Source organism: Capsicum annuum, chromosome 3 (genome assembly GCF_002878395.1).
Source record: "Capsicum annuum cultivar UCD-10X-F1 chromosome 3, UCD10Xv1.1, whole genome shotgun sequence".
In the NCBI taxonomy this organism is placed as follows: Eukaryota; Viridiplantae; Streptophyta; class Magnoliopsida; order Solanales; family Solanaceae; genus Capsicum; species Capsicum annuum.
Genome location: NC_061113.1, coordinates 130,421,110 through 130,444,293, shown reverse-complemented (window position 1 = coordinate 130,444,293; position 23,184 = coordinate 130,421,110).

Here is a 23,184-nt window from a genome sequence, read left to right as displayed (position 1 = left end):
CCTCAATGACTAAATTCTACACTTACTATTCTCGACTGATAAGATTAAAGATCAACCTCTCAAACAGATGATTAAGGAATTTATTATCAGTGGTAACGAAATGATAATATCTGAATATGACAATAAGAAAACTCAATAGAATCTGAGACTGTGATCAAGCCTTTCTAATGACATATCTCTAAATATAATATCAAATAATTGTATATGAGACAAAGCCTTTCTAACATGATGGTCCATGAATCAATGGAATTATCTAAGTTCCTCATAATGATAGATGACTGTATTTGACAATCCTGATTTCTAACGATTACTACTGAAATTGAAATTATAATTGAAACTATAGAAAATAGGTACTTAACCAACATGCCCTGACCTACCACAGGTGGGGTCCAACCTGTAACCCTAGTTGGAAGGGTGTCAATACCATGCCATGGGTAAAGACCTCTCTCTGGTCAATCCTCTCTGATAGATGACCTTTACTAGATAGTCGACCTAAGGAAATATAATAGTCAAATACTCTCTCTCTGGAGGTAACAAACTTTTCTTGATGGTGACTTCTGTATCTTACGCTGGTTATCCAGTTCTGGAGGTCAGAGATTGCTACTAATGAATCTAATTTTTCTCACTGACGGGAATAGCCGCCATCTTTTCCCTCACTCTTTGCTAGTTTCTACTCCCAACTATAAGACTCTAAACTGAATTCGTAACTAAACACAACTGAATTGAATCTGATACTAATCATGCTTCTCAAAAGATCTGACTGAGTTATGTTGAGATCACTTGGTTCTATATCTAATAAAATGTTATTAGATCACGGTATCTGTCTGAGGATATAGAGCTTGAATAGATTATTTGAATCACTTCTAAGATTAGAATTGAACACTTGAGTACTATTAGATCTGAGTTGATTTAGGAATAAGTCTAGATTACTAGCGATATGGAAATTGCAGAGACAGCTGAGATTACTGAGCTTTCTTAAGTTCTGCAATTGTCAGAGGATACAGAGTTCTATAGTTCACTGAGTTCTGAGAATCATAGATCGATTGGAATTATTGAGAGACTGACACAGGATCTAGACAACAGCTCTATTATCGGGTATAAATACTCCAGGACTTGATAACATAAAAGTAAAGCATAATCATTTTTTCATCATCACAATTATTCATTCATCATCATAATTATTCATTCATTATTACAATCATCCATGCATCATCAAAATCATTCATTCATTATCATACTCATTAAAGCTCTTCGAGTAATTAGGAATCATATCATACTTTCCTCTTCACAATTCTTAAGTCATCGCATCAAGCAATTAAGAAACGTAGACCTCTATTCATTATCACAGTCATCAAAGGGTCACTTTAAATATTTCAGAATCATAATCATATAATAGTGTCGGGAAACATGATACTAGATCATACTCCATTCAACAAAATCTTACCTTGGTACTTCATACATATATTAATCTTGACATGTATTTGGATATCACATGGTTTGGGGAAACTTCATACTATCACGTCACAACTTACTTGCTAACCACTTGGCATGCATTAAAAGCTTAGCATATATCAAAGAGCACATAATTGGGGAAATTTACCACTATCTTGTCTCAACTTCCTCGCTAAGGTCTTTCAACAACCACTAGACATGTACAGTTTTACACAGCTACTTGGGGATTTCAGACTATCATAGCACCATTCATTCACTAAGGCATTTTATCAAACACTAGGCATGCATGGACTAACTCACAACTTGGGGTTTCATCTTCAACATACTACCCTAGTCCTTATGCTTCACCTAAGCTTTTATCAAACCCATGGGGGACATGATTCACTCTTTCAACCATTTCTATCCCCAAATGTCATGAACACATCACATAGAAAGCAACATTAGGAAGGTTCATCACAAACATCATATGGATTCTACATACTAGCGTAAAAGCTCAAGAATCTTATAAACAAACATGAATCAAAGCTCAACAATACATGGAACATTAATTTCAACTCACATAAATCATTAACAACTCATAAACATAAAATCTTTGAGTTTTATAAAAGGGTACTTGAGCTTCTTGGATGAAAGGGACCCAAGAAGCAATATCTACATACCTTAGGGAAACACTTTTCTTGAAATTCTTCGGATGATTTCTTGATTTCTCTAGATCTTTCTTGATCTTTGTTGAAGAAGAAGAGAGGATTTTGTTTTTTTTTAAATCCTAGTTCTTGGTGGAAGAAGAGAAAATGAGGCTAAAATCCCTTAGCTGGGTATTTATAGAGGTTGGGGATAAGGATAAAATACCAAAAAGAACTTGGAATTAAATTGAAAATTTCTCAATTTTACATGCTGGCGCGATGCGCCATAAATGCACTAGTTCACTTGATTTTGACAATTATCATTTTGGCTCGCTCCGTGATGCGCTAAGGTGCCAGGTGCTACACTGTCTCACTAAAATGGCTCTAACTCTTCACCCGAGTATCTGATTTGGTCAAATTTGGTATCAACGGAAAGCTTATTCAATGCTCTACATGAAAAAAGTAGAAATTAAGGAAATTCCACACGATTCAAAGTATTTAATACTTGGGAAGACACTTCTAAAACTTTCAGACTGAGATTTCCGCATTACTAAATACGCTCTGAGGCTCAGAGTAGAAGAGGACTTCGTAAGGTATTATAGAATTGCACTAAAATTATTCCATCAAGTTTTTTATTTGAAGGGTAGAGGGGCAATAGTATCTTTTTCCCCTCAACCCAATCATTTACATCATGACTTGGGCATCAGTTAGGACATAATTTTGACCTTCTTCTCCAATTATCCTCCCAAGAAAACTATTACCTTTCCCTAAGAACACAAATTCAATTCCTTCATCCCTAAGAAATCAAGAATTCAAGTTCCCCAAGTTCAAGAACCTTCAAGAAAGCATAAATATTGGTGTTTGTCTTTTAAGTTAAATGTTTAATGTATGTAGGGTGTTCATTCATGGGTCCTTTAACCCATGGATGCCAAAAAACCTCTTTTCTATTTAATAATGAATTTTTCTACTGTTATGGTATTTTATATTGCTTAAGAATGGTTTAATTTATGTTTTTATGATGATTTAAATTCAATTCAGCCTATGTCTGATTTCATGCAAGATTTGATTTCCTCATGTAATGAATTTTAGTTTTCCATGTCTTATTCAAGTAAATTTCATGATTTGTTGAATGCTTATGTTTAGAATATCCCTATGTGAAAGTTTATGCTTTCCACAAGTTTGATGAAATGCTCATGCCTTGGGTTGAACCATGATTCAATACTATAGTCTTAAGTTTAAATGTTATGTTTTATAATCATTCATAGCTGGTTGGTTATGAATACCTGATACCTACGTGTTTTACATGATTTTTAGATTTTAAAGTATTGATTTAGTTAAACCATGATTTTTCCTGTCCATTCAATTATTATGATCATAATGAACACTATTAGTCATGATAGCATTTTTAGTTAAACTCAGTCTAGTTTCAGTTCTAGTGTAAGTTTAGTTGGGATTAGGATTTATCCCTGAGCAAACTCAGGGATGGGGTCTCACCTGCTAGTAGAGGGTGTGACCCTCAGTAGTAATCCTTGAGTTCTAGAACTACATAGACAGCATAGGTTAGAGATATCTACTTTCAATTTGAGGGTTGATAAAGTGTTTACCTTCCAGTTAAGGGTGATACATATCTTATTAGAGCACCTTCCATTTGAGAGTGACCCATTAGTCCTTTATTACACCGATTTAGTGGATACACGCAACCAGTGTTGGTACCTATGGTACGGTACTGACACCCTTTCTACTGGGTTACAGGTTGGACCTTGATTAGCTTAGACTGGGGCCTGTCAGTTAGATGATATCTCCCATAGTCTTAATACATTATTTAGTGTATTTTTAGTTCAAGTTTTCTTTACAAAGTGTACTGATTCTCAGTTATTCAGTTATCAGATTTTAGTCTTTTAGTTTACTTATTGTTTTACAAATATGTATATGGTTGGTGTTGCATTCTTAGATATTACAATTTTCATGCATTCATGCTCAGTTATTTCATGTTGTTTACTTAGTCCTTATCTCATGTGCATAGTACCTTATGCATTTCAGGTAGGCCTTATCTCATATACTATTACATTTAAAGTATTGATCGCATACTCTTCTTTGCACTCGGATTCCTTATATTATAGGTTTAGGGCTTAGTTTCTTGACTGCAGTTAGACAACCCACATTACCCAGTAGCTATAGTAGTGAGTCCTCATCCATTGAGGACATATTATCTCTTATTTAGTACTTTTGTAATTTATTATGTTGAGTCAGTCAAAGATAGTTGGGGTCCTATCCTGTCAACTCCCAAGTCAGTTAGAGGCTCTCAAACAATCAGATAGTTAGTTAGATAATTATTCAGTTTACACGTTCTTTCAGTATTATCTATTATTTTACATTAATAGTTAGATTTTAGTATTTTATCAGATTTTTTAGACTAGTGGTTGAACTATAGTTTTAGAATTCAAATTTACATTACTTTAGTAGTTTGTCTTACGAACATGTGTATGATTATTACTTTATTCAGTGTTCATGGCAGGTATCACTTCATGGGTTAGCATGTGGTCACTTATGACCATAATAACAATTGTTGAAGGTAAGGGGTAGCCCCGAGTTGCGACAAAAATTGGTATCAGAGCTTAAGGTTTATAGTATCCTAGGGTCTCAGAAAGTCATATTAAGTATAGTATTGTGCATTGGTGTGAACCATGACACACTTATGGACAAGCTTCTATGAGAGGTTTTAAGAAAAGTTTCTCTTCTTTTAGTATTCATGTCATGCAAAAAAGCATGAGCTGTATTTAAACTCATATTCTAACTCATCCTTCATTTTGTTTATAGACTATGCCTCCTTGAAGAAATAATAAAATAAGAAATTGGGACTAACCCATACATCCTCTTATTTTGGAATATCCCCTAAACGAATATGTCTTTCACGCTGAGTTTAGAGTTGTTTTTAGTATGTTAGTCCATTTAGTAGTCGCTCAAAATAATAAACGAGCTATTTCCCCAGCCAATCCAGTGAAAAATACAACTGTAGCTAGGATTTAAGATTTCACCCTAATGAATCCCACTTTGCTTTTCGGATCCAAGTCTGAAGAGGATTCACAAGATTTTCTTGATATGGTTCAGAAGGTGACAGATATTATGGGCATCACTTCAAGTGAGTATGCAGAGTTGGCTGTATATCAGTTGTAGCATGTAGCTTAAACCTAGTTTAAGTAGTTGAAGAAGGACCATGGTGTTGATGCAAGGCTTGTTAAGTGGGAGAATTTTGCCATGACTTTTCTAGACAGGTTCTTTCTATTAGAGTTTAGGGATGATAAGATTCAGCAGTTCATTTATTTAAAGCATGGAAGAATGAGTGTGAAGGAGTACTCACTTAAGTTTACTTAGTTGGTGAGGTATGCTCCTAATATGGTTGCAGATAATAGGTCTAGAATGAGTAAGTTCATATCTGGTGTAGCTGTTAGTATGGTTAAGGAGTGTAGGACTAGCATATTGATTAAGGAGATAGACTTATGGTTCATGCTCAGTAGATTAAGGAAGAGAATCTTAAGGAGAAAGAGAGAGAGAATAAGAGGCCCAGAATAGGTAGTTTTAACTTTTCTCATCCAAGGTCGGAAGGTGGTAAAAATTTTAGTTCTGTTAGAAGTTCTCAACCCCAACTTAATTTTTAACTAGTTCCCCAGTGCCTAAGTACAGGCAAGATGGTTGGTATAGGGTGCTAGGCTCTAACTCCCAGGGTAGTGTGAACATTGGTCATACTAATCCGCTCTGTGGGAAAAGTGGCAGGCATCATTAAGGTCTGTGTAAAGATGGTAGTGATGTGTGTTTTTGATGTGGCAAGCCAAGCCATAGAGTGAGAGATTGCCTAAAGGTTGGTCATCAGTGTTAGTCCAATCATCCTCCAAGTCTAGCCAGTTGCCTGACTTAACGAGGTGTCAAATCCAGTGTAACTAGTGGAAAGCGTTAGAATAGGTTGTATGCTCTCTAGACCTGACAAGGTCAGGAAAGTTTTACTGATGTAGTTATGGCTACGTTACAGGTTTTTCATCTCTATTTTTATGTTTTATTAGACCCCAAAGCTTTACTCTCATTTGTAACCCTCCTATGTAGAAGTCAATTTCGGTGCCAGTCTCAAATCTTTAGCAAAACATTTCTCAGTATCTACCCCAATACGTAAATCTATTATAGCTAAATAAGTATATAGAAATTATCGGGCCATATTATCTCAGAAAATGACCTATTTTGATTTGGTGAAGTTACAGATGACTAATTTTGACGTCATTTTGGGCATAGAGAGGATCCACTTATGCTATGCCTTAGTTGACTGCAGAAATAGACTCATTCTATTTGAATTTTCAAATGAAGCAATCATTGAATAGAGGGGTAGTACCTATGTGTTTAGGGGTCTGATTGCTTCTTATCTTATTCCAAGAAAAATGATATCTAAAGGGTGAATTTACCATCTTGTGCGAGTCAAAGACTCTAGTTCTGAAACTCCAAGTCTTGGGTTAGTTTCAATAGTAAGGGAATTTCTAGATAAGTTCCCTGAAGACTTCTTGGAGTTTCTCCCAAAAGGGAAATTGACTTGATAATAGATTGCCTTCCAAATACCTAGCCTATCTCTATTCTGCCCTACAAAATGGCTCCAATTGAGCATAGGGAACTAAAAGAACCATTAAATGATCTCTTAGATAAGAGATTCATTAGGCTTAGAGTTTCCCTATGGGGCACTCCATACTTGTTTGTGCATAAGAAAGACAGTTCTTTCAGAATGTGCATCGATTACCATTAGTTGAACAAAGTCACAATCAAAACTAAGTATCCACTCCCCAGGATTGATGAATGTTTTGACCAACTTCAGGGGTCTATTTACTTTTCTAAGATATAACTCAGATCCGACTATCACCAACTCAGAGTCAAAGAATGTGACTATCTGAAGACAACTTTTAGAACTCGGTATGGTCATTTCAAATTCTAAGTTATGTCTTTTGGAATAATTAATGCCCCTGTAGCTTTCATGGACTTGATGAACAGGCTGTTCAATCAGTACTTGGACATGTTAGTCATAGTCTTCATTGATGATATTCTTGCCTATTCTCGTAATGAAAATCATCATGCAGACTATCTGTGAATTGTATTACAGAACCTTAGAGCTCAACAATTGTTCTCCAAGTTTAGTCAGTGGAAGTTTTGGCTAAGATCAATAGCTTTCCTTGGCCATATTATTTCAGGTAATGGCATTCGAGTTGAACCTTAAGAGACCAAATCAGTGAGAAACTGACCCAGACCCATCTGTCTACTATATATAAAAAGTTTCTTAGGTTTGGATGACTATTATAGATAGTTTGTTGAAGGGTTTTCTTCTATTGAATCCCCCATATCTTGATTGACTCAGAATAAAGTCAAATTTCAGTTGTTAATTCATGTGAGAAGAGTTTTTAGGAGTTAAAGACTCGACTCATTTTAGTCTAAGTCTTGACTTTTCTTGATGGTTCAGATGGTTTTATATTTTATTATGATACTTTCAGAGTTGGTCTTAGTTATTTGTTGATTCAGAGAGGTAAGGTCATAGCCTATGCCTCTACATAGCTCAAACCCTATAAGAAGAATTATCCTAATTATGATCTTCAGTTGACAGCTGCTAATTTTGCCTTGAAAATTTGGAGGCATCATCTTTATGGAGAGCATGTTGATATGTTCATAGATCACAAAAGTTTGCAGTATATATTGTCAAAGGAATATTTGAATCTTTGTCAAATAAGGTGGCTTGAGTTGCTAAATAATTATGATATGAGTGTGTTGTATCATCAGAGCAAGGCCAATGTAGTGGCAGATGCCCTTAGTAGATTGTCTATGGGTAGTGTAGCTATAACGCCCTTAAATCTCGTTCCTGGGATGCCACATGGTGCTCCAAACTACAAAAAGTCCTGAGCTAACCCTAGTTGCTTTCTAAAACATCTGAATCTCAGCATTGGGAAATATAAGTATAAATCATGATAAAATGCAGAAAACTATCTGAATATATGTGAAAGTACTAATCTCATCAATCTGATTAAACAAATACTGAAAAGTTTAAATACGACAACTGAGATCTAAGACTAAATTTGGTAGTCTGATAAGCCTCTACTAGTTGAGTCTAGACAGTCACTGGAATAGGCCCCAACCGACTCACACTGTCTGAAATTAATAAATAAACATCTACTAATAAAATGAAACATGATAGGTAAGTCCTTAAAATATGAGGACTCACCAACTAAAGGGATGTAGATAAGATGCTCAAAAATCACTGTCACTGCTGAGACTGAGCACCTGAACCTACATTATAAGACAATGTAGAACATAGACGTATATGTGGATCAGTACTTTGAGGATGTACTGGGTATATGGGGGTGCATGAAATAGTGTGGTAGGTTATGAACACCTGATACCTACATATTTTACATGACATCAGATCTTTCAAGTAATGATTTCAGTTAAACCATGAATATTACCTTTTACTTAGTTGTTAAGATCATATTAAACATTGTCAGTTATTATGTTTAGTGAATTTAGAGCAGTTCAGTAATGGTGTTAGTTCAGTTAGGAGTAGGATTTAGAAATGAGTGAACCCAGGGATGGGACATTGCCTGCCAGTAGAGAGTGTGACCTTTATTAGTAGTCCCTGAGTACCAAAACTACGTAGCTAGAATAGGTTTGAGATGTTTGCCTTTTAGTTGAGGTTTGATGCATATCTTATGAGAGAACCTGCCAGTAGAGGTACCTTTTTAGTCCTTCAAAACACCAATTTAATGGATCCACACAACCAGTATTAGAACATAGGGAACGATACTGACACCCTTCCAACTAGGGTTACAGGTTAGACCCTGATTAGCTATGATTAGGGCATGTCGGTTATATGAGACCTCCCTTAATCTCAATATAGTAATTAGTGTATTTTGTTCAGCTTTGCTTGACTAATTGTACAAAATTTTGTTATTCAGTTATATAACTTCTAGTCTTTCCAATTATAGATTTTCTCAGAAGCATTGTTATACTTGGTCTTGTATTCTCATATATTACATGTTTATGCATTTATGCTCAGATACCTTATGTTTCTCAGTCAGTACTCAACTCATTTACCAGCACATTAAAAGTATGGACCGTATACTTTTCTTTGAACTATGGTGTTTTACAACATAGGTTCGAACGCATAGTTACCTAACCGCTCTTAGACAACTCTGTGTTACCCAGCACCAGAAGTTGTGAGTCCTCATCCATTGCGGACATGAATTTATTATTTTGGTTACTTCAACGCTTTCTCATGTATAGTTATTTGGAGTTTGTTGAGGTCTTTCCCATTAACTTCTTTGGAGTTTTAGAGGCATTAAAGCAATCATTTCAACTATCAATTAGTTATTTTAGTATTAATAGTTATTTTATATATAGTTTGGTTTTTAGTATTTTGTTAGATATTTCTAATTTGATTTGCTTTGTATTAGAGTATTTAGTTTTATAGTACCTTATCAATGCATCTTTAACTCATTTATTATGTTACCGTATTACTCAATGCTCACAACAGATATAATTTTAGAAGTTAGCTTGTGGTCACTTGTGACCGTAAGCACCATTATCGCGACTAGGAGGTATGATTGTGTCATTACAAAACTTGGTATCAGAGCCTATGGTTTTAAAATATCCTAGGGAGTTTGAAAGTTGGGTTTAGTAGAGTCTTATACATTGGTGTAAAGTGTACCAAACTTATGGATGGGAGGTTATGAGATGTATTAGAGAAGTTTTCCTTCCTTCATTGTTCATGTAATGCGAATAAGCATGAGATCAATGTAATTCTTCTTTCTAACTCATCGTTCATTTCGTTTATAGACAATGACTCCCAGAAGAATTAATCGAAGGAGGAACAAAATTCAGCCTGCACCCCTACCCGTTCAAGAAGATCACTTGAATGAAAAAGTCTCCCATGCTGAATTCAGGGCCGCTTTCACTACCTTAGCCCAATATTTAGATAACTACAAAAAATAATAAGATGTTGCTTTTGTGAGTCCAGTGGAAAATATAACTGCAGTTAGGATTTGAAATTTCACTCGGATGAATTTACCTTTGTTTTTAGGATCCAAGTCTGAAGAAGATCCGTAGGATTTTTAGGATATGGTGCCGAAAGTGAAAGATATCATGGGATTCACTTCGAGTGATATTGCAGAGTTGGTTGCATATCAGTTGCAGGATGTAACTCACATCGAGTTTAAGCAGTAGAAGGAAGATATTGGTGTTGATGCAGGGCCGATAGAGTGAAAGGAGTTTTCCAGAGCTTTCTTAGATGGGTTCTTTCCCTTAGAGGTTAGGGAAGCTAAGTTTCAGGAGTTCATAAATTTAAAGCGGGGTAATATGAGCATACAAGAGTATGCTCTTTCTTTAGTAGCGAATAATAGGTCTAGAATGAGTATGTTTGAGTTTGGAGTATCTGATAGTATGGTTAAGTTATGTAGGACTTCCATTTTATTAAGTATATGGACCTATCTAGGATTATGTTTTATGTTTAAAAGATGGAGGAAAAAAGCATAAAGAAAAGGAGAAAGAAAAGAACAGGGCTAGAACAAGTGGTTTTAACTTTTCTTAGCAAAGATCAGAAGGCCGTAACTGTTCTTAGTTCTATCAAAAGTTTTCATCCCCAACTCTATTTCAGCTTGTGCACCAGTGCCTAAGTTTAGGCAAGACAATCGAGACAAGAAGCCAAGTTTATGTCCCTGGATAGTGTGAATAGTAGTCGTACTAATCTACTCAAAAGGAAATATGGTAGGAACCATTAAGGTAAGTGTAACACTGGTAGTAATGGGTGTTTTGGTTGTGGAAATATAGGAAACAGGGTCTGGGATTGTACGAGGGCTAGACAACAAGGTCAATCCGATCATTCTTTAGCTCTAACAGGTCACCCAACTCAACAGGGTGCTTCTTCACATGACACTAGTGGGTAGAGCTAGAATACGTTGTATGTTCTTCAGACTCGGCATGATTAGGAAAGTTCTCCTTATGTGGTTACGGGTACGTTACAGGTTTTCTATATTCTTGTTTATGTATTATTAGATCCCAGAGCTTTATTTTCTTTTGTAACTCCTTATATAGGGTCAACTTTGTTGTCAGTTCTAAAATATTAGTAGAGCTATTCTCAGTGTGTAACCTAGTGGGTAAATCTATTATAGCCAGATGGTTATACAAAAATTGCTTACTCATAATATCTCAAGAAATCACCTCACTTGATCTTATAGAGTAATAAATGACTAATTTCGATGTCATTCTCAACATGGATTGGATTCACTTATGTGATGGCTCAGTTGATTGTAGAAATAGAGTCATTCTATGTTAGTTTCCTAATGAACCAGTCATTGAATAGAGGGGTAGTACCTCAATGCTTATAGGTCAAATTGTTTTATATTTTAAAGCAAGAAAGATGGTATCTAAGGGGTATGATTATCATTTTATTTTGAGACAAACTCTTTGGTTCTGCGACTACATGTCTCAAGTAAGTTTTAGTAGGAAGGGAATTTCCAGATGTCTTCCCTAATGATCTTCCTGGAGTTCCTCCTAAAAGGGAAATTTACTTCAGAAGTGATCTCCTTCCAAATACCCAACCTATCTCTATTCCACCATATCGAATGTTTCTAGCTGAGCTTAAGGAGTTGAAATAACCATTAAAATATCTCTTAGAAAGGTTTTCATCAGGCATTGTATTTTTTCATGGGGCACTCCAGTCTTGTTCGTGTATAAGAAAAATGGTTCTCTTAGATTGCTTATCGACTACTGTCAGTTGAACAAAGTCACAATGAAAAATAACTATCCACTCCCCAGAATTGATGACTTGTTTGATAAAATTTAGGGTGCCATCTATTTCCCTAAGATAGACCTTAGATTTGGCTCTCATAATCTTAGAGTCAGAGAATGTGGTATTTTTAAGATAGCTTTAAGAACTTGGTCTGGTCATTTTGTATTCCTAGATATGTCATTTGGACTAATGAATGCTCCTACAACTTTATGGTCTTGAGAACAAGGTGTTCAAATAGTATTTGGACATGTTCATCATAATCTTTATTGATGATATGCTTGTCTATTCTCACAGTAAGAATGATCATGTAAACTATCTGAGAAATATATTGCACACCATTAGAGCTCATTATTTGTTCTCCAAATTCAGTAAGTGCTAATTTTGCCTAAGATCAAAAGCTTTTCTTGACCATATTATTTCTGATGATGGCATTAGAGTTGACTCTCAAAAGACCAAAGTAGTGAAAAACAAGCTTAGACACATCTCTCTATCAAATATTTTAAGTTTCTTAGGTTTGGTTGGTTGTTACAGACATTTTTTAAGGGTATTCATCTATTTCATCCCCTATGTATCTATTGACATAGAAGAAGGTCAAATTTTAGTGATCAGATTCTTACGAGAAGAGTTTTCGTGAGTTTAATACTCGACTCACTTCTGATCAAGTCTTGACTTTTTCAGATAATTTTGATGGATTTTTAGTTTACTATGGTGTTCCGTGTATTGATGGTTTGCGACAAAACATACTTGCAGAAGCACATGGTGCGCAGTATTCTATTCACCTAAGAGCCACTAAGATGTTTCGCTATTTTTTGGAAATCTATTAGAGGAGTGATATGAGGAAGGATATTGCAGAGTTTGTGGATAAGTGTTCAAATTATCAGCAGGTTAAAATTGTGCACCAAAGTCCAAGTGGTACATTACAGGCATTTAGCATCCCCACTTGGAAGTGGGAAATGGTGAACATTGATTTTGTGACAGGGTTGCCTTATACATGTTGTTGACATGATTTTATATGGGTCATTGCAGATAGAATAACCAAGTTAGCTTATTTTTTGCTAGTTCATATGTCATATTCAGTTAAGGATTATTCTAGACTCTATCTCAGAGGGTTATTTAAATTGCATGGGGTTTTATGGTCTATCAATTTAGATAGAGGTGCTCAGTTTCCCTCTTACTTTTGGAAGGCTTTTTAGAAGGGTCTTGGAAACCCAAGCTCATCTCAGTACAACTTTTCATCCTTAGACAGATGGTCAGGCAGAGAGGACTATTCAAACATTAGAAGACATGCTGAGGGCATGTGTTATTGACTGTAAAGGTAGTTGGGATGACCACTGATGTTTGAATGATTTTTCTTACAACAACAATTATCACTACTGTATTCAGATAACTCTATTTGAGGCTCTCTATGGAAGGACATGTAGATATCCTTTTGGTTGGTTTGAAGTAGGTTATGCTATATTGATAGGGCTAGATTCAGTATTTGAGGAAATGGAGAAAGTTTGGTTGATTGGGGAGAGGCTGAAAACAACCCAGTAATTATAAATCTTATGCAGATGTGAGCAGAAAAGATCTTGAATTTGAAGTTGGTGATTTAGTTTATTTGTAAATTTAATCAATAAAGGGAGTGAAGATATTTGGTATGAAGGGGAAACTCAATCCTCGATATATTAGCCCTTATAGAATGTGGAACAATCTTGGAAAGATAGCTTATGATCTTGCGTTTCTTGCTAATTTGACATTAGTGCATTCAATGTTCCATATTTCATTGGTAAAGAAATGTATTTTTTATTCAACTATAGTTATTTCTTTGGAAGATATGGATGTTAAGGATAGCCTTTCCTACAAAGTCCCAGTTCAGATCCTTGATTGTTATATTCGTGGGCTAAGGAATAAAGAAGCTCACTTGGTTAAGATCCTTTGGTGAAAACAGTTTGTTGACAGAGCTACTTTGGAAGAAAAAGCATATGTACGAACCAAGTCCCCTCATCTTTTCTCCGTAAAATCAGATTCAACTTGAGGTAACAATTTTCTTTAGATTAATTCTTTTTCGTTCTTTGTTCCATCTGTGTAACCATTCTTATGTCATTGTATGCACTTGCGAAACCAGTTTAGTTCATGTATCATGTTTCAGACTTAGTTGTGGAATGATTTTCTAAGTCATTCATGTTTAATATATGATCTCAGCTGTCTTAGTATAGTACTCTCTATCTAACCAGCCTCATTCAAGGATTAATATTCGAATAAAGAGATATTATTATACCCCGTAATACTCTTAGCTCAATTTGGCTCTTACTTATATGTAAAAGGGGCTTAAGGCTTGAATTTTTACTAAGTGTTGGGGACTTAGTCATTTTTAAGACACTAAACTTTGCGTATTTTTATTTAGGTCTTCTCGACCCCAAGATGTTGGTTTTTGAGTTAATTCATGTTCAAGGATGGAAAAATTATGCCCAGATGAGTTTCAGACTTTTAGGACAAGGTTTGGGTCATGTTTAGATCACGAAACCAGTGCGTCACCATAATAAGCCCATATAATAACATTTTTCCCAACCTTATACTGACTGTATCACAGTGAGAGATTTCTTTGACTGTGATAAGACCGTATTGCGGTGAGGATGTTGCGTCTAATTCTTGATTTAAATGATTTAAGGTCAATTGGGCCTTTTCCCCCTCAACCCAAATTGTCCATAATGTGAATTGGAACATCTTTTACTGCATTATTTTCCCTTCTTCTCAAAATCACTCTCAAGAAAGCCCTCCTCCTTCCCCAAGAACAAATTCAATTCCCTTTTCCCCAAGTAATCAAGAATTCAAGCTCCCCATATTAAAAAACCTTCAAGAAAGCATCAATAATAAGGTTTCTTTACCAAGTTAAGAAACTTAAGGTATGTGAGGTGTTCATCAATAGGTCCCTTTTATCCGTGGAGAACAAAAACCCTTTTTTGGTTTAATTTATGAGTTTTTACAAGTTTATGATGAAATAAATCCATGAATCTCTTGTTAATTCAGTTATAAGTTATGTTTACAAGTGTTCTTATGTAGAATGAGACATATAATGTTTTGACGATTGCAATCCCCGTGTCATGATCAATTGATTTCTGGATAAATCTCTAAATTGTTAATTTAGCCATATAATCACATTTTTTCCTCATGTCTAAGACATTCCCAAGTTCAAGTTTGTGATCCTCACATGTTTTATGAAATATCTATGTTTGGGTCTTTAAACCATGATCCCATACTATAGTTTTAAAGCTGTATTATCACATTTTATGGTCATTCAGTAATGGCGGGTTATGAACACCTGATACCTACGTGTTTTACTTGACTTCAGATCTTTCAAGTAACAATTTTAGTTTAACCATGTGATGTTGGGTAAATTTATGCATTCTAGCATTACTACTCTAGCCTTTTTAACCTTGTTTTGAGGATTATTTGTATGCTATATGTGTTTATAATGATACAAATGAGCATTTATGTTACCAAGTATGTGTTTATGATGTTTAATGGTGATTTCACATGAGTTTTGATACAATTTGAGCATCTAGAAGTCAACCGAGAAAACTAGTGTAACTAGCTTGAGCTAGGTGTTTTTCTAGTCTCATGTGTTGGGTTCTAAAGTGTTTTAATAAGTTACTAAGGTTGTTATTATATATTTATATGTAAAAACACTTATTTATAATGTTCAAGGGTCAATTGGAGCAAGAAAAGAGTCAAAACAATGAGTTAAAGATCAATGTGAATTTAGCCTATGCTTAGCTCGTGTTTTTAGTTCTTCGATGAGGATGTTGTGTTGTTTTGAGATCTTAATTTATGTGTTAAATGATTTAGAATGCTTGTTGAATGAATTATTATGATATATGAAGGATATACAAAATTCAAATCAAGTAGAAACAACTCAAGAAGGCTCGGAATGGCTCAACGAAAACACAAGACACAAGCTGGACGTAGTTTTGACCCCTATAATGTATTGAGCGTGTGTAGAATGTAGGAGTGACCAATGTATGAGTTCAAAATCTTACTAGATTCAGAAGAGGCACAACTTTGTTACCCATAGGCGCGTTTAGCCAATAATGGTGATTAAGGAGGATCCGTGACGCGTTGAAATCGTGACTAGCAATTGGAATTTGACAGATTTTTTGACAATTGTGAATTAGCATGTCAGTGCGACGTGGGGAGCACCAAAATGGGAAAAAATTTTCCCAGCTAAAGGAAAACATCGTGTAAACCTAATCCAACTTGGTATATAACTTGCCTACAATAAATATAACGTCCTAAAAAACGTTTTAATCATCTTGGGACCTCTTGGAAACCCTAGATCAACTTGGAACATCATTGGAGACTACCACAACTTCTTTTTATGTTTTGTTATTCTTTAATTTATATTTTTTTATGGTTTGTGTAATTATTCCAATGGATTGGATGATGAATATTTCCATTCAAGGTTCAACCCTCTTTCCGGGATTAAAGCCAAGGACATAATTACTATTGTTTTGGATTAATTTTGATTAATTTTTGGTTATCATATTTTCTTATTTATTTATTCTTGTTTTAATTATTTTAAGAATTCGCAACCCATAGAATACATATATTGCCAACCTTTTGGTCTCGGAAGAGGGAATAGGGAGATAGAACATGGGAATAAACAAAGTTTGTGTTTTTATTCTTTTATAAAATAAATAATTAAACTTAATGTCTAGGACAGGGATGCACTTAGATGTCTTACTTGATTCATATGTAGGATGACAGCTTTAAAGAACTTAAGTGGATTATTACATCCCCGCTCAATGACGCAGTTGTAATATCCATATTAGGTAAAAGATTACACGTTGGGAGATCATGATCATACAATTAACCCTACGAATCAACAACCAAGATAAGCAATTTAACAAATGAAATTCAATAACATAGTATGATTGTTCAAAGTTCTTTAACCCTGGGTTTTCTTCTATTGATTGTCCCAAGTATTTTATTTTAAGCATTATTTATTTTATTTTTAATTTACCAAATTACAAATTCTCTTTTTATTTAATATTTCTAAATTAGTTAGACTAAATTTAGATAGGCGGCGAACACAAGTCCCCTGAGAGATCGATACTTGATATTTCTTGAAGCCACTATATTACTTGATAAGACCACATACACTTGCGTGTGTGCTTGGGCACTATCATGTTTTTGGCGCCATTGTTGGGGACTTGTTATTATGAACCTATCTTATTTTTAGTTTTTCTATATTCAGTCGTAAATAATTTTTGTTTAGTTTCTTTTTATTTTGTTTTATTTCTATTTTTCTCACACTCATCTCGACATGCCAGCCTGGGATAAATGGTTTTCAAGTGATAGGAATTCTTGTTGTTTTTGTTGAGGACACTACCTTGTGCCTTATTGTATAGATTTCTATAAAAGTGCGTGGACGGAACCTTCATAATATGTTGCAGATAATTCAAGGAAGTCTGAGGACTCAAAAATAGATACTATGGAAATTATGATGGAACCACTGCCACCATATCTATAGTGGCAAAGAAAGGAAATATATGTAGAGGATATTAGCCAATATGTGGAGCAAACAAAAGAATCCCAACCACTTGATTGCCATCTTGATCTTGAGACAGAAATTGAGGAGGTGAATAAAAGTGAGTGTATAGTAGATTGTCTAAATTATATAGTACAATTTGTTGTGCTGCATTCGAAACACTTTCTACATTATGTTTAGATGATGTATTATCTGTGGAATCATCTAAAATAGTGGAAGACTGTGAAGATAAGGAACAAGAATCCTATATTCTTTATTTTACACCAGACAAGCAACAAAAAAATACATCTCACTTCAAGGTCGAGTGGTTTATCATGCATCATCTATTTCTCAGTTCATTAATCTCTGTACCACCTCCATATGATCAAGGCAAAAAGATGGATGTGATGTGGGGGTAAAATTTATATCCTCAAGGTGGAGGAAAAAGTTGATAGGGTTGTGCCGCGACACTAAATTAGGCACTTCTTAGGAGGCAACCCAAGTTAATTAGGTATGTTTTCTTTTTAATTTTTAGTTTTCATTTCACATAGTTTTTTTCTTGGTTCAGTCACAGGTTAATGGGAAGTCTGAGTACCATAAACTTAAGCTTGAAGCATGGCAAAGATTGAGTGTAGGGTCCCATGGATCTCCTTTATGTGTAAATATGCTACTAGCTAGGCCTAGAGGCCTCAGGGAGTATTTCAATCTTTTTATTTTTAAATTGACTTTGAGGACAAAGTAGATTTTTCGTGTGGGGTGGGGAGTTCCCAAATTTTATCTCAATTTAAAAAATTTTAGGTTAGGAATAAGTGAGATATTCTTTTTGGTGCTATTTTTGACTACATGATGCAAGTGGGTTTGTGTATAGAAAGCATGTTGAATGAGTGAATTGCTACTTTTAAGACTTCTAGGCTCATGTTTGTGACTCATGTATTTGTTGGCTTAAATTTAAATTTATGCCATTATTTGGTGGGGTGTCTATTATGATCCTATTGAGTGAGATTTTTGTGTATTTCTTGTTGAATGTGATGTCTAGAACTTGCCCAGTGTGTGTGTAAAGCGAAATAAAGAATGTGGATTTAGGATATGATATAGGCATTTCTTTGATAGCCTTGTTTTATACCTTATATTTTGCCTACGTAACCCCATTGAGTCTTTAACTTTTTCTTTGGCAAGCTCATAAGTAGCCTAATCCCGTCTTTGTTAAATCATAATTTAATCCAAAAAAAAGCTCCTAAGTTCTTTAACTAAAAAAAAATTAATTTAGTAAGGAGTGAGAAATTCAGGAAGAACAAGGTGAAATTGATGCCCCAAGGTAATAGTTATTGGTGTATAATTGATGTGTGGTGGAAGGTTGTGATATAATTTATGCAGAAAATATTGCCATAATTGTGAAAAAAAGAAAAAAATTGATTCATGTGGTAGTAAACTATGTGTCCATCAAGTGTTTGTGAAAATACTTAAAAGAGATGAGGCATAAATAAAAGAGATGGGTAGACAAATGTGGTGTAATTTGGTTGTTGGAGATTGGTTTTAAACGTATAATGAAGTGTATTAAAGCGCTTACAGAGGTTAGTAACTATTCTTGGGCAAAATAGTTCCTACCCATCCTTTGGCCTACATTTCAACCCAAAAAAGTCCTAATTGATCCTAAGTTCATCATTCCAATATTAGTGGATCATTACACTAAGGGAAAGCCTATGGTTTATTATGTGTAACTTGTGACTTCTTTGTGAGAGTGATCGTAATTTGATTCTTGTACCCATTACATTATAAATTACATTATTTTGAGTGACTGTGGGTAACTCTCTTGTTGTGAGGGGTGCATATTTAATGAATGTTGATGATTTGTATGATGTCTTTGATTGAACGATATGTATGATTTTGCTACTTGAGGAGTCCATTCTTCAGGCTAGGATGTTTTGGAGTAGGATTCTTGAGCTTTCAATTGTGTATAACATGCATAGGGTTGTAAACTTGGAGTCTATGTAGTAATTGTAGTGCTAGATTTAGTGTCTTACAATTAGTTTGTGTGTGGAGTCTCTTTAAATCATGGTGTTTATATTTAAGAGTTGTTCGAGGACGAACTAGGCTTTAAGTGTGGGGTGGTGATGTTGGGTGAATTTATGCATTCTAGCATTACTATTCTTGCCTTTTTAGCCTTGTTTTGAGGATGAATTTTATGATATATGTGTTGATAATGATAGAAATCAGAATTTATGTGTCCAAGTAGGTGTTTATGATGTTTAATGGTGATTTCACATGTGTTTTGATCCAATTTGAGCATTTAGAAGTCAACCGAGAAAACTAGTGTAACTAGCTAGAGCTTGGTGTTTTTCTAGTCTCTTGTGTTGGGTTCTAATTTGTTTTAATGAGTTACAAAGGTTTTTATTATATATTTATAATTAAAACAAATTAGTTATAATGTTCAAGGTTCAATTGGAGCAAGAAAGGAGTCAAAACAATTAGTTAAAGCTCAATGTGAATTTAGCCTATGCTTAGCTCGTGTTTTTAGTTCATCGATGTCGATGTTGTGTTGTTTTAAGCTCTTAATTGATGTTTTAAATTATTTAGGATACTTGTTGAACGAATTATGATGATATATGAATTATATTCCAACTTCAAATCTAGTGGAAACAACTCAAGAAGGATCGGAATGGCTCAACAAAAACTCAAGACACAAGCTGGACGTAATTTTGACCCCTGTAATGTATTGAGCATGTGTGGAATTTAGAAGATTCCAATGGATGACTTCAAAACATCACTAGATTCAGAAGAGGCCTAACTTTTCTACCCATTGGTGTATGTAGCCTATAATGGGGATTAAGGAGGATCCGCGACGTGTTGAAATAGTGACTAGATACTTGAATTGGATAGATTTTTGACAATTGTGAATTAGCATGTTAGCGCAACGCGGGGAGCACCAAAATTGGGAAAATTTCGCCCATATGAAGGAAAATAGTGTGTAAACCTAATCCTACTTGGTTTATAACCTGTCTACTATAAATATAACATCCTAAAAAACGTTTTAATCATCTTGGAAACCCTAAATAAGCTTGGAACATCATTGGAGACTACTACACCTTCTTTTTAGGTTTTATTATTCTTTAATTTAGTTTTTTTATGGTTTGTATCATATTTCCATTCAAGGTTAAACGCTCTTTTCGGGGTTAAAGCAATGAACATGATTACTACTAGTTTGGATTAATTTTTGATTAATTTTTGGTTATCATATTTGATTGTTTGCTTATTCTTATTTTAATTATTTTAAGGATTCGCGACCCTTAGAATACATATATTGCCAACCTTTTGATCCCAGGAGAGGCAATAGGGAGATAGAACATGGGAATAAACATAGTTCGGATTTTTATTCTTTTATAAAATAAAGAATTAAATTTAGCATCTAGGACAGAGATGTACTTAGATGCCTTACTTGATTCATACGTAGGATGATAGCTTTAAAGAACTTAGTTGGATTATTACATCCCCTCTCAATGATATAGTTGTAATATCCATATTAGGTAAAAATTACAGGTTGGGAAATCATAATCATGCAATTCACCCTACGAATCAACAACCAAGATAAGCAAGCTAACGAATGAAATTTAATAACATAGTATGATTGTTTGAAGTGGTCTAACCCTGGGTTTTCTTCCATTGATTGTCCCAAGTATTTTATTTTACACATTATTTTTTTAATTAATAAAATTACAAACTCTGTTTTTTTATCTCAACTAGTTAAACTAAAATTAGATTGGCGGCGAACACAAGTCCCTGAGAGATCGATACTTAGGCTTCCTTGAAGCCACTATATTACTTGATAAGACCACGTACACTTGCGTGTGCGCTTGGGTGCTGTCACCATGAATAATACCATTTAATCAGTTGTTATGATCATGATGAGCAATGTTAGTTGTTATATTTAAGTGAATTCAGTGCAATTCAGCAACGATGTTAGTTCAATTGGGAGTAGGATTTAGCACATAGCGAACCTAGGGATGGGGTCTCACTTGCCAGTAGTGGTTGTGACCTTTAGTAACAATACCTGAGATCTAGAACTATGTAGCCTATGTAGGTTTGACATGTCTTCCTGCTCATTGAGTGTTGACACATATCTCATGAGATCACCTGCCAGTAGAGCATGATTCTTTAGTCCTTCGGGACACTAGTTTAGTAAATCAACACAACCAGTCTTAGAACTCATGGCATGGTACTAACATCCTTCAAACTAGGTTACAGGTTAGACCCCGATTAGCTTAAATTAGGATATATCAGTTATATGATACCTCCCACAGTCTCATTATAGTAATTAGTTATTCAATTTAGGGTTGCTTGACCTAGTGTACATATTTTATATTATTAAGTTATACAGATTTCAATCTTTTGGATTAGAAATTTGGTTATGCTTGGTCTTGCATTCTCAGATATTACATGCTCATGCATTTATGCTTCGATACCACATGTTTTTCAGCCAATCCTTATCTCATATACTAGTACATTCAAAGTACTGACCACATACTTTTCTTTGCGCTATGTTGTCTTATAGCATAGGTTTGCACGCATAGTTTCCCTCCGCTCTTAGACAGCTCATCATTACCCAGCAGCAGTAATGGTGAGTACTCATCCATCAAGGGAATGAATATCTTATTTCAGTTACTTCAATGCTTTCTCATGTTCAATCATTTGGAGTTAGTTAGGGGTATATCCCATTATCTCCTCAAGATGTTTAAAGGCTTTCAGACAATCAGTTAGAGAGTCAATTAGTTATTTCAGTATTAACATTTATTTCAGATAGATAGTTTGGTTTTGAGTAATTTATTAGATATTCCAAATATGCTTTATTTCGTATTCTAGTATTCAGTTTCACAGTACCAGTGCTCACAGTAGGTACCAGTTAAGGGATTAGCTTATGGTCACTGGTGACCTAAGTACCACTGTCGAGACTAGGGGGTAGCCTCGGTTCCTGACAGTACAAAAGCAATAGGTACTCAATAGGTATCATCATCCAACTGAGCTCAATATAGTAAAAGGATAAATATAATGCGAGTATGAAAGCTAAGTTAGTAGAAACAAGGGTAGAAGTATAAATATCTACGAAGCTATGCTAGGAAATAAAGGAAGTGAAAAAGAGCAAAGCATGAAATAAACAACATAATGATAAGAAACCATGCTAATAATAACTTAACTAGCCGACATAAGCCAAGAAGTCATAGAGAAGATTACAATTAACCCTACCGATCCCTCATAAGCTAGCAAGTTCATACAAGAAGTAACTAAAGTAGAAAAACTAAGTAACCATAGCTGAATTGATCTTAGGTAAAATCTAATCCAAAAACCATTATAAAACTAACCAGATATGCACTTGTCTTGAACAGACACCAATGGGTAATAATAAAATACTAAACACTCGGTTCATACAAAAAAAGTAAAAAATAAACAATGGCCATACATCGGGTTTAAACTATAAATAGTGGGTAATAATAAGATGCTATAAAAATCATGTACAATATAACTCGATACAACTATCAATACTCCATCAACAACTTTAATCAATACTAGAACACCCCGATCTTATATTAACCAAATGCTGCACTCGACCAGAAGATCACAGTGACCATACCATAACCAAAAACTAAAGATATCCCATAGATATCCAATCTCAACTATAAAAATGATACCCAAAACATATCGTAACTGATGCTAGAATCATTCTAGAACTCATAATAAGTAGTAGAAACAAAGAATATGATGGACTCAAACTGTAAGTGAAATGCATTGATAAAATTACAAGAATATCTAACTAA